This window comes from Cryptomeria japonica, chromosome 11 (assembly GCF_030272615.1).
Source record: "Cryptomeria japonica chromosome 11, Sugi_1.0, whole genome shotgun sequence".
Lineage (NCBI taxonomy): Eukaryota > Viridiplantae > Streptophyta > Pinopsida > Cupressales > Cupressaceae > Cryptomeria > Cryptomeria japonica.
Genome location: NC_081415.1, coordinates 436,578,053 through 436,598,786, shown reverse-complemented (window position 1 = coordinate 436,598,786; position 20,734 = coordinate 436,578,053).

Below are 20,734 nucleotides of genomic sequence, written 5' to 3'. Positions count from 1 at the left end.
TATATTGTGATGCTTACAGGAGGGGCTTGTCACTCCAGATCATGAACGTGCACCTGTTGTGGATGAACATCATGATTATTTGTATGTAGTAAGTGACTATTCTATTATATGTCATTCTAAAATTCAATTTTTGTATATGCTAACATCATTCTTTTCATTGTATCAGGTGGAGTTACAAAAAAGTCTGGAGAGGAGGTCGAGTGGGCGTACTCGAAAGACACCTGCATCATATACATCTCCATCCCCTTGACAAGCAAAGATATCTTGTGATCTGTTTCCTTCCCCTAGAGGGAAATGAATAGAATAGGGTCCTATGTTGTATGCCTATATGGCAATTTTGAACATATGTTTTGTATAACGAATATGTGACATTCTATCGCCATATGGCTTTTGGCAAGCTCCTATTTGACTTTATTGGATACCATGTTGTATGCCTATATGGAAAATTCAAACATATGTTTTGTATTATGGATATGTGACATTCTATGTCCATATGGCTTTTGGCAAGCCCCTATTTGACTTTATTGGATATCATGTTGTATGCCTTTATAGCAATTTTGAACATATGTTTTGTTTTATGAATATGTGAAATTCTAAGTCCATATCGCTTTTGGCAAGCCTATTTGTTTGTATTGGATATATTTGATAGTATTAACGGTATACAATGTTGCATGGATTTGTAGCTTTTTGGTTAATGCAAATCATTTATCATGGTTATCCATAATTGCAGTACAAATGATTAGATGAATAATTGCACAAAATTTATTATTACTTAAGCTTTGAACCTAAATATGTGTTTGTAATCCAAGACACAAGCCACCCCAATGCGTATGAGCTGACGGTTCAATGCCGCAACACAAACCTGCATGATCAGACGGATCGTTCTTATGATTAACGGGCATGGAGAAACGCGATGCCGAATATTGACAACTTTGAGCAATTTGAGCACTTGGGCAATTTGGCTACTAGGGTGTGGCCTGCATCAATCGGGCAAGTTGGAGAGAAAAAAGAAGGAATTCCTAGCATAAACCCAGCCACCCCAACACGTACAAGCTGACGGTTCGGTGCCGCGATGAGCGGATTGAAAGATGGGGCATTGTGCAACTTTTCATTGAACTCATCTGTCACTTTTTGTCGTGACCGAGAAAGAGTCACCACGAGCAACTGGATCCAAATCTACCCAAATCGAGAGAGGAGTTTTTAGAGTGCCATAACATGACCCCATAGGATTAGATGGATCATTCTTATGATTAACAAGCACAGAGAAATGTGATGCCGAATATTGACAACTTTGAGCATTTTGAGCACTTGGGCGATTTGGCTGCTAGGGTGTGGCCCGCAACGATCGAGCGAGTTGGAGAGAAAAAAGAAGGCATTCCTAGCATAAACCCAGCCACCCCAACATGTACAAGCTAACGGTTCGGTGCCGTGACGAGCGGATTGAAAGATGGGGCATTGTGCAACTTTTCATCGAACTCATTTGACGCTTTTTGTCGCGACCGAGAAAGAGTCACCATGAGCAACTGGATCTGAATCTACCCAAACTAAGAGAGGCTTTTTTACAGTGCCATAACATGACCCTGTAGGATCAGGTGAATCATTCTTATGATTAACGGGCACAGAGAAACACGATGCCGAATATTGACAACTTTGAGCAATTTGAGCACTTGGGCGATTTGGCTGCTAGGGTGTGGCCCGCAACGATCGGGCGAGTTGGAGAGAAAAAAGAAGGCATTCCTAGTGTAAAACTGGCCACCCCAATGTGTACGAGCTGATGGTTTGGTGTCGGGATGAGTGGATTGAAAGATGGGGCATTGTGCAACTTTTCATTGAACTCATTTGTCATTTTTGTCGCGACTGAAAAAGAGTCACCACGAGCAACTGGATCCGAGTCTACCCAAACCGAGAGAGGCTTTTTTAGAGTGCCATAACATGACCCTGTAGGATTAGATGGATCATTCTTATGATTAACGGGCATGGAGAAACATGATGCCGAATATTGACAACTTTGAGCATTTTAAGCACTTGGATGATTTAGCTGCTAGGGTGTGGCCCACAACGATCGGGTGAGTTGGACAGAAAAAAGAAGGAATTCCTAGCATAAACCCGGCCACCCCAATGTGTACAACCTGACGGTTCGGCGCCATGATGAGCGGATTGAAAGATGGGGCATTGTGCAACTTTTCATTGAACTCATCTGACGTTTTTTGTCAAGACCGAGAAAGAGTCACCACGAGCAACTGGATCCGAGTCTACCCAAACCGAGAGATGCTTTTTAACAGTGCCATAACATGACCCCGTAGGATCAGACGAATCATTCTTATGATTAACGGGCATAGAGAAATGTGATACCGAATATTGACAACTTTGAGCATTTTGAGCACTTGGGCAATTTGGCTGCTAGGGTGTGGCCCGCAATGATCGGGCGAGTTGGAGAGAAAAAAGAAGGCATTCCTAGCATAAACTTGGCCACCTTGACGTGTACGAGCTGATGGTTTAGTGCCACGACGAGCGGATTGAAAGATGGGGCATTGTGCAACTTTTCATTGAACTCATCTGACGCTTTTTGTCACGACCAAGAAAGAGTCACCACGAGCAACTAGATCCGAGTCTACCCAAACCAAGAGAGGCTTTTTTATAGTGCCACAACACAACCCCATAGGATCACACGGATCATTCTTATGATTAACGGGCACGGAGAAATGCGATGCCGAATATTGACAACTTTGAGCAATTTGAGCACTTTGGCGATTTGGCTGCTAGGGTGTGGCCCGCAACGATCGGGCGAGTTGGAGAGAAAAAAGAAGGCATTCCTAGCATAAACCCGACCACCCCGATGTGTACGAGCTGACGGTTCAGTGCCGCGATGAGCGGATTGAAAGATGGGGCATTTTGCAACTTTTCATTGAATTCATCTGTCGCTTTTTGTCGTGATCGAGAAAGAGTCACCACAAGCAACTAGATCCGAGTCTACCCAAACCAAGAGAGGATTTTTTAGAGTGCCATAACATGACCCCGTAGGAGCAGATGGATCATTCTTATGATTAACGGTCATGGAGAAACATGATGCCAAATATTGACAACTTTGAGCATTTTGAGTACTTGGGCGATTTGGCTGCTAGGGTGTGGCCCGCAATGATCGGATGAGTTGGAGAGAAAAAAGAAGGCATTTCTAGTGTAAACCCGGTCATCTTGACATGTACGAGCTGACGGTTTGGTGCCACGACAAGTGGATTCAAAGATGGGGCATTGTGCAATTTTTCATTGAACTCATCTGACGCTTTTTGTCGCGATCGAGAAAGAGTCGCCACGAGCAACTGGATCCGAGTCTACCCAAACTGAGAGAGGCTTTTTTATAGTTCCATAACATGACCCCATAGGATTAGATGGATCATTCTTATGATTAACAGGAACGGAGAAACGTGATGCCGAATATTGACAACTTTGAGCAATTTGAGCACTTGGGCGATTTGGCTGCTAGGGTGTGGCCCGCAATGATCAAGTGAGTTGGAGAGAAAAAAGAAGGCATTCCTAGTGTAAACCTGGCCACCCCGATGTGTACAAGCTGACGGTTCAGTGCCGTGACGAGCGGATTGAAAGATGGGGCATTGTGCAACTTTTCATTGAACTCATCTGTTGCTTTTTGTCGCGATCGAGAAAGAGACGCCACAAGCAACTGGATCCAAGTCTACCCAAACCGAGAGAGGATTTTTTAGAGTACCATAACATGACCCCATAGGATTAGATGGATCATTCTTATGATTAATGGGCACGGAGAAACTTGATGCCGAATATTGACAACTTTGAGCATTTTGAGCACTTAGGCGATTTGGCTGCTAGGGTGTGGCCCGCAATGATCAGGCGAGTTGGATAGAAAAAAGAAGGCATTCCAAGCATAAACTCGGCCACCCCAATGCGTACAAGCTGACGGTTTGGTGCCACGATGAGCGGATTGAAAGATGGGGCATTGTGCAACTTTTCATTTAACTCATCTGTCACTTTTTGTCACGACCGAGAAAGAGTCACCACGAGCAACTGATCCAAGTCTACCCAAACTGAGAGAGGATTTTTTAGAGTTCCATAACATGACCCCGTAGAATCAGATGGATCATTATTATGATTAACGGGCAGGGAGAAACACGATGCCGAATATTGACAACTTTAAGCAATTTGAGCACTTGGGCAATTTGGCTGCTAGGGTGTGGCCCGCAACGATCGGGCATGTTGGAGAGAAAAAAGAAGGCATTCCTAGCGTAAACCCGGCCACCCCAATGCATACAAGATGATGGTTCGGTGCCGCGATGAGCGGATTGAAAGATGGGGCATTGTGCAACTTTTCATTGAACTCATCTGACACTTTTTGTCGCGACCGAGATAGAGTTGCCACGAGCAACTGGATCTGAGTCTACCCAAACTGAGAGAGGCTTTTTTAGAGTGCCATAACATGACCCCATAGGATCAAATGGATCTTTCTTATGATTAACAGGCATGGAGAAACATGATGCTGAATATTGACAACTTTGAGCAATTTGAGCACTTGGGCGATTTGGCTGCTAGGGTGTGGCCCGCAACAATCAGGCGAGTTGGAGAGAAAAAAGAAGGCATTCCTAGTGTAAACCCAGCCACCCCGACGCATACAAGCTAATGGTTTAGTGCCGCGACGAGTGGATTGAAAGATGGGGCATTGTGAAACTTTTCATTGAACTCATCTGTCACTTTTTGTTGCGACCGAGCAAGGGTCGCCACGAGCAACTGGATCCGAGTCTACCCAAACCGAGAGAGGCTTTTTTAGAGTGCCATAACATGACCCTGCAGGATTAGATAGATCGTTCTTACATGTCACTAACATTGAGAAAAACCATGCTGAATTTTGAGAATTTTTCACACTTTGAGTGATTGACAACAAATGAGCATTATTTACATCTTTTACCATATTAACAGGGTATACTTCAAGAAATGATCCCATGTGATCTCTAATGGTCCAAAATGACATTATTTACATAAAATCACACAAAACAAGACAAAAACATAATTTTTTATATTACAATGCCTCGAGTAGTCAAAAATACAAGTCATGTACATATATCCAAATAAGATTGATATTACAATTTTTTACATTTACATTTAATCCAATGAACCATCTGGATCTGCTCTACTCTTTATCGTGTCTAGTATGGCCTCATGGTCAGACTCACAAACCTTCCATAGGTTCTTGTTTAGTGGTCTACCCCCATATCTGATCAAATGAACATTTGAAGCTACAACAAGGTTAGAATAATGAAGAATCGTCCTATGTGTCTCAAAGTCCTCGAACAACCACAAGTTAGACTTCTTCACTGGGTACCTTCTAAGCCATGTACCAGTAACAACTACTGATCCTGTGGGGTACTCAATATTTTCTCCATCTACCACAAGGAGATCCAATTTCTTTTTTGCGTCCACACAACGACACAAGTAATAATCTATTCCTTCTTCATTGTCTTCAGCTGCAATTACTGCATAAACATTCCCTGCAATGATAAAGTGAGAAGAATTTAGCAAACAACTAAGGTAAACTATTAAAGTACAAAAATTGCATGTGGATAATTTACCTAGTTGAACTAAATCTGACACATGGTCAAAGTCAATTGATGCTTCCATCTATGTGAGTTGTAGTGCACTCGGAGGTCGGTATGTCTCAAGTGGGATTAGAGGTCTCATACACCATTCGTCCACCCACTCCTTTGACTCACAGTCATAATAGGCACCATCTCTACATGAAGAACAATAACATGCCATCCGCCACGTATGGATAGTCCATGAACCTACATTAGAGCTTTTGAAACAGTGTAGCTCACTCGATGTTGTCAATGTACAACAGTCTTCTAATTTTGCAATGTTAGTATCATCTACCAACCAAAAAAATCTGCGAACTAAAGACTTACCTTGATTACTTGGACCAATTGTACCATTGCACCATTGAACAATTGATTTTGCATCTTTCAAGTTTGCATTCCCTTTGTAATTTAACTCTTCTCATGCTAAAGCTCTTTTAATACATGCTCTTGCACCATCATGCTCCCCTTTTCCATGCCCAGCCTCAGAGAAATTCCACATATGTTGAATAGCAGTCAACTTATGCATCCTACTCAACCAATAAAACATCCGAGAGTTCTTAAATTGTGATGCACAATTATCTGACCATATGATATGTTGACAGAATGATACGCCTCGACTAGTCAAATCATCATAGAATATCTGAAAACAACCTTGCACAAACTCTATAGAGTGTGAGCGATCATCACTGATGTAAAAATGATACTCCCTCAATATCTTCCTATCCTCTTCCATACTATCATGTGCATGAATGAATGCTATATGCACAAATATGGCAACTTGTGTGGATTTGTAATATTGTGATTGCACCTCGTTCTACGGTTGTAGTGTGTAGTTCTCTACAAAGTCAACAATTGAAACGATTGTATGAAGTGGAAATGTGTCCTTGCATAGCTTAAATTGTGAGTCCAACCAATGAGCTCGATGGTTATTCCTTGCATACTCATACACTATATTCTCATGAAAGATGCCCATAAACTAATACACTGGAATCTTCTCACTAACCAATTCACACCTTTTTGCTTCTTTTCCATCTTTTAGCATGTAGGCCACTGTCTTATATTTTCCAAATTCTACTAATTCATTACCAATTTCTTGTCCAATATCCATATGTTGACAAATTTGTAAATGTTGTAATCCACCACAATCAACACATGTGCCATCCAAGCAACACTTATTGTAATATACTTGACCATCTACTCTTTCACAAAAGATGCTAGATATGAATTCCCTTGAAGATGTCGATGGACCATTTATGTTGCATTCCTGCAAAACATTGTTAGCATGTAAATCTATACATATGCGTTGATAAACATCATAATGGTTAGAAAATTCAATATGTACTCTACAACAACAAGTTGTGCGTGTGTGATTTATTTTGACATAAAAAGGCTTTACCATTTCAAAGAACCTTTGACTAATTTTTATTTGAGGATACATATGTTGAAACTTGGCAAAAAATTGTGTTTGAGTCATATCCAAAAAATGTTTCGGATGTGGATCATGGATTTTACTACCAATCCTCCTTCTTACAAAATCTCTTTGATTTGGAGATACCCTTGTGTTATTCTTCCAAAAATCTTCAATTAGGGATCTCAAGGCTTCAACAATTTCTTTATCTTTCCATGGTAATCTACCGGAAAATGCCCATAACTCATTGTTATATGGATCCTCCGCTCTTTGTCACCTTCCTAAAGCTCTCATTAGAGCTTGTCTACTTATCTTCAATTGTTTACTTGTCTTTCTAAGGAGGCGAGCTTTCTTAGCTTGAGTGCTTACAATTGTTGATGTAATGACATGTTGTGTGGCATTACTATCTTTTGTGCGTGAGTTAGAACCAACAGTATCATATGAATTCATCAGATTCTTCGCAATAGATTTGTCGCTTGATTCAATCGATGTTCTTAGCCCAAGAATCTTCATTATAGGCCTAAATTTCAGATTTCTCATCATTTCAACAAATAGTTGACATCTTCCTGTCTCATTTAAAGGCTCAAAAAATATTTTCCATATCTGGTTAGCATGTCTTTGACAAGTACGCTTCGGAAACTTGTCAACCATTGGTTTCAAAACATTAGAATCAATATCAATCAAATACTTAGGCTTTCTATGCAAAACTCTAGGAGGTGTTCTCAAACTTTGAGTTATCTCAAGATTAAGAATGTCAACTACATTAGGGATAGGTGGCATACCTTCAAGCGGAGATGAAAATGATGACATACCTTGAAATTGAGGTGTACAAGATGGTGTAGCTCCAATACTTGATGTCAGTCGTGAAGTACTTGCAACGTCAAATGTCATAGAGGGAGTGCATTCAATATGAGATGTTGTAGACACCAACGGTGTGCCAATAGGAGATGGTGTGCCTTCAACTTGAGATGTAAGAGATGGGGTGCCTTCAACTTGAATTGTTGTATACATGCTCTCAACCTCGGGATTCAATTGTCTCATTGCACAAAGGTTTTGCATCCATTGCCTTTGTGTGGCCAATTTTGTCTCTCTCTTAGATTGGATGGATATTTCATGTTCCTCTTCAATTGGCACCTCTTCAACTGACACCTCTTCTTCTATGTTATTCAATTTCCTTTGTTCAAGAAGTTGCTTCATTCCTTCTCTTTTTTTTGCATTCTTAGCTTCACGCTCTTTCGATGTTACATTTTTTGGCCGTTTCCTCGGCATGATGATGATGCTGCATATGTTAAAATGGATATATGAAATTGAAATTATTTCATGTATTCCTTTTCTAAATTATTTCATAAGATCTTAAAACGGATGTATGAAATTGCAAATTTTGTTTTAAACCACTAAACAATTAATTTTCTTATGCAACTTCCTTCAAATGCATTGTTAAATCTAATGTAAATCTAATAGGATTATAATCAATTTTGACTCACACTTTTATTCTAACATTTAAACAAAATAACACTTAATAAGTATTTGAATTCTAAAAACAAGAAAATATTACCTCAATTATTCAAATTTGATAAAAAAATTATGTTCTTCCTCTTTGACATTGCCAAATGAAAAAAAAGGTGGTGGAGAGCTAATGGAATGTATAAAATAACCTTGCATAAAATGTCACCATGCAAAAAGAATTTTTTTGTCTGATCATGCGCAAAAAGAAGACAAAAAGAGAGAATGTGGGCTTGGATCACGAGTCAAGGGTCCCATATAACCGTTTTTTAGTGCAACTCATTTGGCTAGCACCAAATATGGTGCTAGCCAAATGACTTCCATTGAAATTTTTTACATTAAACTAAACACTAACTATATACCCTATAACCTTTTTTTTGTGCAGCTCATTTGGCTAGCGCCAAATATGGTACTAGCCATATTTGGTGCAAGCCAAATGACTTCCATTGAAATTTTTTAACCCTTGATAAATTTCTACTCTATACCCTATAGTTTGATAGCCACAAACATAAAAATAAAACCATATGACTCTTTAGGACATAATATGGTGTCTTAGGACACCATATGACCCCTTAGGACATAATATGGTGTTGTTATGGGTCGTATGGACACCTAAGGGGTCATATGATGTCCTATGGGGCCATAGGACACCATATGATCCCTTAGGTGTCGTTATGGGTCGTATGGTGTCGTAAGGGGTCATATGGTTTCCCATGACCCCTTAGGACACCATATGACCCCCTAGGACATAATAGGGTGTCGTTATGGGTCGTATGGTGTCCTAAGGGGTCATATGGTGTCTTATGACCCCTTAGGACACAATACAGTGTTGTTATGGGTCGTATGGTGTCCTAAGGGGTCATATGGTGTCCTATGACCCCTTAGGACACCATATGACCCCTTAGGACACAATATGGTGTCGTTATGGGTTGTATAGACACCTAAGGGGTCATATGGTGTCCTATGGGGCCATAAGACACCATATAACCCCTTAGGTGTTGTTATGGGTCGTATGGTGTCGTAAGGGGTCATATGGTGTCCTATGACCCCTTAGGACACCATATGAGCCCCTAGGACACAATAGGATGTCGTATGGTGTCCTATGACCCCTTAGGACACCATATGATCCCCTAGGACAAAATAGGGTGTCGTTATGGGTCCTATAGTGTCCTAAGGGGTCATATGGTGTCTTATGACCCCTTAGGACACCTTATGACACCTTAGGACACAATATAGTGTCGTTATAGGTCGTATGGTGTCCTAAGGGGTCATACGGTGTCCTATGACCCCTTAGGACACAATATGGTGTCGTTATGGGTCATATGGTGTCCTATGGGGCCATAAGACACCATATGACCCCTTAGGTGTTGTTATGGGTCATATAGTGTCGTAAGGGGTCATATGATGTCCTATGACCCCTTAGGACACCATATGACCCCTTAGGACACAATAGGATGTCGTATGGTGTCCTATGACCCCTTAGGACACCATATGACCTCCTAGGACACAATAGGGTGTCGTTATGGGTTATATGGTGTCCTAAGGGGTCATATGGTGTCTTATGACCCCTTAGGACACCATATGACCCCCTAGGACACAATAGGGTGTCGTTATGGGTCGTACAGTGTCCTAAGGGGTCATATGGTGTCTTATGACCCCTTATGACACCATATGACCCCTTAGGACACAATACGGTGTCATTATGGGTCGTATGGTGTCCTAAGGGGTCATATGGTGTCCTATGAACCCTTAGGACACCATATGACCCCCTAGGACATAATATGGTGTTGTTATGGGTCGTATGGACACCTAAGGGGTCATACGATGTCCTATGGGGCCATAGGACACCATATGACCCCTTAGGTGTCGTTATGGGTTGTATGGTGTCGTAAGGGGTAATATGGTGTCCTATGACACCTTAGGACACCATATGACCCCCTAGGACACAATAAGGTGTTGTTATGGGTCATATGGTGTCCTAAGGGGTCATATGGTGTGTTATGACCCCTTAGGACACCATATGACCCCCTAGGACACAATAGGGTGTCGTTATGGGTCGTATGGTGTCTTAAGGGGTCATACGGTGTCTTATGACCCCTTATGACACCATATAACCCCTTAGGACACAATACAGTGTCGTTATGGGTCGTATGGTGTCCTAACGGGTCATATGGTGTCTTATGACCCCTTATGACACAATTTGACCCCTTAGGACACAATACGTTGTCGTTATAAGTCATATGGTGTCCTAAGGGGTCATATGGTGTCCTATGACCCCTTAGGACACCATATGACCCCTTAGGACATAATATGGTGTTGTTATGGGTCATATGGACACCTAAGGGGTCATATGATGTCCTATGGGGCCATAGGACACTATATGACCCCTTAGTTGTCGTTATGGGTCGTATGTTGTCGTAAGGGGTCATATGGTGTCCTATGACACCCTAGGACACAATAGGGTGTCGTTATGTGTCATATGGTGTCCTAAGGGGTCATATGGTGTCTTATGACACATTAGGACACCATATGGTCCCCTAGGACACAATAGGGTGTCGTTATGGGTTGTATGGTGTCCTAACGGGTCATATGGTGTCTTCTGACCCCTTATGAGAGCATATGACCCCTCAGGATACAATACGGTGTCGTTATGCATCGTATGGTGTCCTAAGGGGTCGTATGGTGTCCTCTAACCCCTTAAAACACCATATGACCCCTTGGGACATAATATGTTGTTGTTATGGGTCATATGGACACCTAAGGGGTCATATAATGTCCTATGGGGCCATAGGACACCATATGACCCCTTAGGTGTCGTTATGGGTCATATGGTGTTGTAAGGGGTCATATAGTGTCATATGACCCCTTAGGACACCATATGACCCCCTAGGACAAAATAGGGTGTCATTATGGGCCGTATGGTGTCCTAAGGGGTCATATGGTGTGTTATGACCCCTTAGGACACCATATGACCCCCTAGGACACAATAGGGTGTTGTTATGGGTTGTATGGTGTCCTAAGGGGTCATATGGTGTCTTAATACCCCTTATGACACCATATGACCCCTTAGGACACAATACGGTGTTGTTATGGGTCGTATGGTGTCCTAAGGGGTCATATGGTGTCCTATGACTCCTTAGGACACCATATGACCCCTTAGGACATAATATGGTGTTGTTATGGGTCGTATGGACACCTAAGGGGTCATATGATGTCCTATGGGGCCATAAGACACCATATGACCCCTTAGGTGTCATTATGGGTTATATGATGTTGTAAGGGGTCATATGGTGTCCTATGACACCTTAGGACACCATATGACCCCCTAGGATACAATAGGGTGTCGTTATGGGTCGTATGGTGTCCTAAGGGGTCATATGGTGTCTTATGACCCCTTAGGACAAAATACAGTCTCGTTATGGGTCATATGGTGTCCTAAGGGGTCATATGTTGTCCTATGACCCCTTAGAATACCATATGACCCATTAGGACACAATATGGTGTCGTTATGGGTAGTATGGACACCTAAGGGGTGATACGGTGTCCTATGGGGCCATAGGGCACCATATGACCCCTTAGGTGTCGTTATGGGTCGTATGGTGTTGTAAATGGTCATATGGTGTCCTATGACACCTTACGACACCATATGACCCCCTAGGACACAATAGGGTGTCGTTATGGGTTATATGGTGTCCTAAGGGGTCATATCTTGTCTTATGACCCCTCAGAACACCATATGATCCCCTAGGACACAATAGGGTGTTGTTATGGGTCGTATGGTGTCCTAAGGGGTCATATGGTGTCTTATGACCCCTTATGACACCATATGACCCCTTAGGACACAATACGGTGTTGTTATGGGTCGTATGGTGTCCTAAGGGGTCATATGGAGTCCTATGACCCCTTAGGACACCATATGACCCCTTAGGACATAATATGGTGTTGTTATGGGTCGTATGGACACCTAAGGGGTCATATGATGTCCTATGGGGCTATAGGACACCATATGACCCCTTAGGTGTCGTTATGGGTCGTATGGTGTCGTAAGGGGTCATATGGTGTCCTATGACACCTTAGGACACTATATGACCCCCTAGGACACAATAGGGTGTCGTTATGGGTCGTATGGTGTCCTAAGGGGTCATATGGTGTCTTATGACCCTTACGACACCATATAACCCTTTAGGACACAATACGGTGTCGTTATGGGTCATATGGTGTCCTAAGGGGTCATATGGTTTCCTATGACCCCTTAGGACACCATATGACCCGTTAGGACACAATATGGTGTTGTTATGGGTCATATGGTGTCCTAAGGGATCATCTGGTGTCTTATGACTCCTTAAGACACCATATGACCCCTTAGGACACAATATGGTGTCGTTATGGTTCGTATGGACACCTAAGGGGTCATATGGTGTCCTATGGCCCCATAGGACACCATATGACCCCTTAGGTATCATTATGGGTCATATGGTGTCGTAAGGGGTCATATGGTGTCCTATAACCCCTTAGGACACCATATGACCCCCTAGGACACAATAGGGTGCCGTTATGGGTCGTATGGTGTCCTAAGGGGTCATATGGTGTCTTATGACCCCTTAGGACACTATATGACCCCTAAGGACACAATATGGTGTCGTTATGGGTCATATGGTGTCCTAAGGGGTCATATGGTGTCCTATGACCCCTTAGGACACCATGTGACACCTTAGGACACAATATGGTGTCGTTATGGGTCGTATGGACACCTAAGGGGTCATATGGTGTCCTATGGGGCCATAGGACACCATATGACCCCCTAGGACACAATAGGGTGTCGTTATGGGTCGTATGGTGTCCTAAGGGGTCATATGGTGTCTTATGACCCATTAGGACACCATATGACCCCCTAGGACACAATAGGGTGTCGTTATGGGTCGTATGGTGTCGTAAGGGGTCATATGGTGTCCTATGACCCCTTAGAACACAATAGGGTGTCATCATGGGTCGTATGGTGTCGTAAGGGGTCATATTGTTTCCTATGACTCTTTAGGACACCATATGACCCTTTAGGACACAATATGGTGTCATTATGGGTTGTATGGTGTCCTAAGGTGTCATATGGTGTCCTAAGGTGTCATAGGACACCATACAACCCCTTAGGACACAATATGACCCCTAACGACACCTAAGGGCCTAAGGGGTCATATGGTGTCCTATGACCCATTAAGAGACCATATGGTGCTGTTATGTGTCCTAAGGGTTCATATGGTGTCCTATGACCACTTAGGACAAAATATGGTGTCGTTATGGGTCCTATGGTAACCTAAGAGGTCATATCATGTCCTATGACCCCTTAGGACACCATATGACCTCTTAGGTGTCATTAGGGGTCATTTTGTGTCCTTAGGGGTCATATGGTGTCCTATGACCCATTAGGACCTAGAGAGAGGAGGGAGTGAGGAAAAAACTGAGGGAAAGAGGTGAGAGAGGGAATTAGATGGGTGTAAGGATGAAGAGGGAGATAGCTTGAGGGATAGGAGAATAAGGGAATTGTGAGAGCTAGAGAGGGGAGGGACAAAGAGGAGTTTGTATCTATTCCACATTTGGCGCACGCCAAATAGGGAGAGTGCCAAATTTGTACATAGAAACCCCCATCTCACCTCTCCCTTCTTTATCTCCCTTCCCTCATAGTTCCATCTCTCTCTATGAACTAGATCTCATATTCTCTCTCTCCCCTTACCTCTTCTCGGGCTCTTCATTCTTATAGATACATACTCTTCTTTGTCCCTCCCCTTTCTAGCTCTCACAATTCCCTTATTCTGCTATCCCTTGAGCTATCTCCCTCTTCATCCACATTTGGCGCACGCCAAATGTGGAATACGGACCACATTTGGCACGCGCCAAATGTGGAATACGGACCACATTTGGCACGCGCCAAATGGAATATCCATTCATCACATTTGGCACATGCCAAATAGGGCGAGCGCCATATTTGACGCATGCCAAATAAGACGCTCGCCATATTTGGCGAGCGCCAAATGTCCCGCTTTGGGAAACACCAAACCTATGGTTTGGATGACCATTTCAGGCTAGAGACATGTTTTTGTCAGAACATTGAAAATTTTGACATATTTTTGGTCATGCTCTTCGTTAGGTTTGCACGTGTTTCAGTGAAGTTAAAAAAAATACTGTGGTAAACTTGAGCTCCCTCTTAGCTATCTAAAAATGTAATTTATGTCAAATTTTGATTTCATTAAGTCTTTCATCTATAATTTCTTTTGTTAGTGTGTCTATTTTTTGTCAAAAACCAACATCCACTATTTTGGGTCTAGATTTTTACACGTACATCAGATTTTGAAAAAAATTACATTTTTAGAAACTAGACTCCATTCTACACAATTTTTAAAAAAAAAGTTTTGATTTCTGATTTTTTTTCAATGATTTTAGGGGGGAGCACGCTTAAATTTCTATTTTTCAGGATGTGTCCACTTCGAAAATTAGTAAAAAATTATATACTCATTAAAAAATTAGCTGAAAATTCTGGCATAAACTTCAAGGTGTTAGCTAATTTCTCACTGAAGTGATTTTAAAAATTCAAAAAAAAAGATAACATTTTTGGGGGGCCACAACATACACTATGTTATGTTTTTTGCATAAAAACAGGACCACTTTTTGTGGCCCCCCTTTTTGAAGCCCTTAATCTCCACCATTTTCAAAAAAAATTAGTAGTTTAGAAAGTAGACTCAAAGCACTCTAACTCTTGTTCTTGTTGCATCTTCAAATTTGGAGTGTAACTATCTTCAATTTGTCATTGAAGTTCAGACTTTATTGATTTCAGAAAAAAAGTGGCATCTTAAGACCCCCTTTTGGTACCACAACTTGGTGCACATACCCTCAACCTAATCCACCTAACTTGGCTAAAGATGAGGAAAATGATTGCAAAGCAAGAGAAGCACTTTTGAGCGCATTATCAGATCAACAAGTCATGGGATTGTCAAATAGATCTACTACTAAAGCTATTTGGGACAAACTAGAAATATTGAATGAAGGAGATTCCATAGTCAAAATAGAAAAACTTGAATGCTTCTAGGTCAGGTATGAAAGTCTGAAAATGGAAAAAGATGAAAGAATTTCTTCTTTTATGGAAAGAGTAAATGAAATTGTTTTGTGCATACAATATTGTGTAGGAACCTTAAGTGAAGATGAGATTATTTCTAAAGTTTTAAGAGCTTTGCCACCGGCATATAAAATGAAAGTTACTACTATAAATGAATTGAGAACAATGCCTAATGCATCAATATCTAGAGACACCTTGGTTGGAAAAGTTTCAGCTTTTGAACTTGAGGAATTTGGTCCTATTACTACTATTAAGACATATCTAGCTTTCAAGGCATCATCATCTGATAAATCTGATTGGAAAGCCTTTTATGCAAGAGAACTTGAAGGAAGCAGGAGAGAAAATGAAAAACTTGAAGAACTTGAAGCACTATTTGCAAGGAAAATGCCTAAAGGTCCAATTGGAAGTAAGTATGAAGGTAAAGCACCCTTTAAATGTTTTAATTGTAATAAGATTGGTCACATGGCTTCGAGATGTCCTGATAGACATGCAATATTAAGAGAATGTTGAAGCAAAAGAAGTGAAATTGGTTTATGTGAATACTAAAGAGCATATTGTAGATATTTTTACAAAGCCTTTGCCTAAGGAAACTTTTGAGTATCTCAGAGAGCGACTTGGAGTACTACCCCCACCGGTAGAGACTTAGACAGTTGATGTTTGTCATCAACCAGCAGAATTAACAGAGAAATCTTTTATTCTAGCTTTGATGAAGAGAGCTACTTCTCAGGGGGAGTAGTTGGTATTTTGTATTTAATCTAGCTATTATAATGCTTTGGCATTTGATGTCAAAGGGGGAGAGATTGTCACTTTGGGGAGAGATTTATTACTCTCTGTATCTGTATTTCAATTTCTGGTTAATGATCTCTTTGGGAGATTATTGGTTTTTTGTTTTTGGCATTTCTGTTTTGGCACTTTGATGGTTTTTCCATCTTGTATTTCCATCAATGCCAAAGGGGGAGATTGTTGGTATTTTGGATATGTTGATATGGTTTTGTCATTGGTGTCAACACCTGTCATCACTTGTCAACACTTATCAGCACTTGGAGATCTTTGGTTATGTTCACCAGCAAGACAAAGACTTATGCACAGTCACAGGTATTTGATTCACCGATAGGTTATATTGTTCACTGGCACTTCGAATGACTTGGAGACTACTTGGTTATGTTAGAGACATTATTTGATCACTTGGTTTCGGCGATTTGGTTATTTGTTTATTCGGGTTTGCATATTTGCTATTACCGGCAAATAGATCCAGGTTATGCACTGGTAGACACATCTATTCCAGATCAGCATGACACGTTATGGAGATGATTTATTATTATTGTAAATGCATTGAGCTGACATCATGCATCACACAATGATTTATGTGTAATTGATTTTATTGTAATATCTTTTTAGTGAGCCAACCTATTCAATTGGTCTTAGGTTATGGTATAAATGTAAGATCTCATTTGTGAGATTGATATGCGATTGGAAAAAGAATTGTAATAGGGTTTATGCAAAAAAAAGTAGAGATATACACGTAGATATCATTTGAAGGTTGAAGGAAGGTTTTTGTGAAGGCAATCATAACTTAACCAGTACTGAATCCAACATATGAAGATGCTATTTTATGCAATACATTATCATTGGATTTAACCATCCAATTGTAGTCAATGTGACTCTCATTTTGTGATTGAGCAGTGAGCTCTAGGCAGCTGGCCTTTCTGCATGTGCAGAATCCATATTTTACACACATACTATCTGCAGTAGTATCATCTGATTGTGGGTAAGGCTTCCCACCATGGTTTTTTTCCCTTACAGGGTTTCCACGTACAAATATTTATGTTATGTGTTGTGGATGTTATTGCCTTTCTCTTTCATGCATTAATATTTATCGGTACTGCAATTAACTGATAAAATTGTCTATTGGTATAAAGTTTGGTTTACCGACATTAAGCATTAAGTTTTGGTTAATTCGGTTGAATTGATTGGACAACTGATTCACACCGCCCCCCTCAGTTGTCTGTGGGACCTAAGAAAGTTAAAGTGGGATGCAATTTAGTATTTGAATAGTTTTCTAATGATCTTCAAGTTCAATTAGGTTGAGAAACATGAACTTATTGAATTCCGGTTAAAGGCTTTTCTATAGCGAATTCTCGAGGAGTCAAATGATTCTTGAATTCTGTCTGGTTATATTTATTGCTTGCTGAAAATTATGAAATGCTTACTTATAAATATTTATGAAGTTGTGCCTGTATAAATTAAAAGTATGATTCCTTGATGAAGATTGCTTCTGAAAATACCTGATTTAATTATATCAGATCAACAACAAACCAGTGCCTTCATCCCTTACTGATTTCATACTATTTTAAATTGAAAGATCCTAAGTATAACCATGGAGACAATTTTAATAACTTGTTTTCAAAACAAGACCATCACATCAAAAGCATCTATATGGATTATAACTAAAATATAAAATGTAGTTAGTCTTATTGAATTTTAACTCTACTCTGAAAGACCAATAAGACAATTTGAAACTTTCCAACCAACCTTTCAAACTGATGCTCAAACTGGAAATTAGTCTCAATCATAATAGCATAAGATAGCACATTGACGCAATCTAATAAAATTGATTTATCACATGGAATTAATCAATCAATTTAAAAGCATATACCATTAAGAATGAAGAACACTTGAAATTTATATTGAAAATAGATAATCAAACCAGTTGATTTCAATGTATCATCCATCAACTTTGATATTTCAAGAAAACAAAGTGCATAAGTGTTGTATAAAATTGTCTTGATAAGATCATAAAACTTGAGGTTTTTCCCCCACTTGTTCTAAAAGATCCTCCACTTATAGTTGATGATTTGGTTTGAAAGTGAAAGGGCATACCCTTTCATCAAAACTAAAACTAACAAAAACTAACTAAAAACTAACTTCCTAAAAAGTGTCTTTACAATATGAACATATTATAAAAACATAGAAAAACATGACTCTGGGCTCCAACTTAGACATCAAGTCTGGTCTCCCAACATCTTGCCGCAGTTCTGGATATGATCCAATTACTTCTCTAACTTATATGTGTCTGCATCATGGATGATATCCCTGACAATGACTTCCAGCGTGACAAAGTTTTCCATCCGTTTCACAGTCTCTTTCAATTTAATTCCATCAATTTAGGCAATATCAAGGGCGGCATTGAGAAGACTATGATGTTCTGAGATCCATACATCTTTATCCTTTATCTCACCCTTCTGATTAGTTAACTGTGGGAAACCATGCTGAAAAGTGTCTTTGCATTCATAATATTCAAATTGTAATTGTTCATCAAATTTATTGTGTTTATCCAGCAACCTCTTTTTTGTATAAATTTATTTTTTTTCCGCTTTGGCCATTGTTTTATCATGCAACCTTGTTCCCAATCTATTTGAAATTTTGTTGTGTGAAACTACATTGTCCATGTTCTTTTAAAACACTATCCAAAATTCTTTCAGAAAGCCTTATAAAACCTCAAATCTTTTAGTTAGTAATACACCAACAATATCTGCCCTCACACTTTGCATCTGTTTTAATATCCTTTTATTTTCTTGCTACAACTCAGGTTTTGTCCTCCACTGAGACCTATCTGGAGTAAGAACCATTGGCACCTGTTGCCCACTTCTTGTTAGCATTTCTTCATACAACGCTTTGTACTGGTTCCTCTCCATCACTACTCTGACCATCTGTGCTTTATTGAATTTTGAAATATCCACTCCAATATCAACAGAAACAATTGGATCAATTTCGCCAACTTTTAGTTTCATCATATAGCCAAAGACCTTGTCAACATCAATGATATTTGGTCTCTTGTGGGGAGGGTACAGAACCCATAAACTCATAGATTCCTCATCCTGATCAAATCTTGAACCAATAAATACATCATTTACACCTTGTATATCCAATTTGAATTCCTTGTTTTCTAAATGCAATAAAGTGTCAAAGATAAAAGAAGCACTGAGGTCCCATCCAAGAAACAAAATCACCCCAGCCTCTGTAAGTAGTTTCCTCCCCTTTTGAGGGGTCATTGTTGTTATCTCTGCATCAATTTCCTCTTTTAATTTCTTTAACAACTCAGCCTCATTATCAGGTGTTATGTTGGGAATAGAGTCCCTCAATTTCTTCCCTTCAAAATTGTACAAGAATGTTTTAAATTCTTTGGAATGAATAAAAACATCATCAGCAACAAAAGAAGAAAACTCCTCTAACCGAGAGTCAGCATGAACTTCTAATGATGTCTCTATTTGGCCCTGAATGTCTAGATCTTCTTCCTTCTCTGGCACTTGCCATCTAGAGACAACTGCATTCTCATTAGATTCACTATCTGCCTCCTCCTCCTCGGTTTCAATTTCCTCAAGTCTTCATCTCTTTTCTGCTAATTCATTATTCAATTGATCAATTACCTCTTTGGCCTCTACATCCTCCATGTTCTTGAAGATCTTCAGCTTCAATATTGACATTCTGATAACCTCCCAAGTTCTGGCTCTTCTTGCAAGACTAAATGTATCCTTCAGGATCATAGTTTTTCCTAGCATAATGCTCATAGAAATTGTATTCTTCTATCAACTTCTTATCAATTATTTCATAAGCTTTGGTTGACACTATGGTGAAATCACCAAAACTTAGTGTCCTGGGTAGGAAGGCTTGCTTACACATATCTACAAAATGTTTAGCATTGGACACACTAAATTTCCTCACAATCTCTAGATAAGCTATTATGTCTAGTACTAGTTTTGGCAGCATGTAGGGGCTCCCCTCAAATCCATATACTCTAAAACATGTAAAATACTTATTCACAAAATAGTCCCCCAGTTATGATCAACAATGTGTCTTTCATCATAATCCCTGGGTCTTAGGAACCTCTTGATCTCGTCAAAGATAGACCCTTCACATCAAATCCCATACATTTGGTACAATGGCATCACGATAAGTTATTCAAACTTAATATAGTTGGATCTCATATATCGAGAATCCCAAAGAGATGTCCACAATTGGACGGGTTACTCCTCACCTTCCCTATTCTTGGTATTTAATTTTAGGCCCTTAGGCCAAAAACCCTTTATATATCCATAAAATAACAATAGATGCATCAATAGTGAA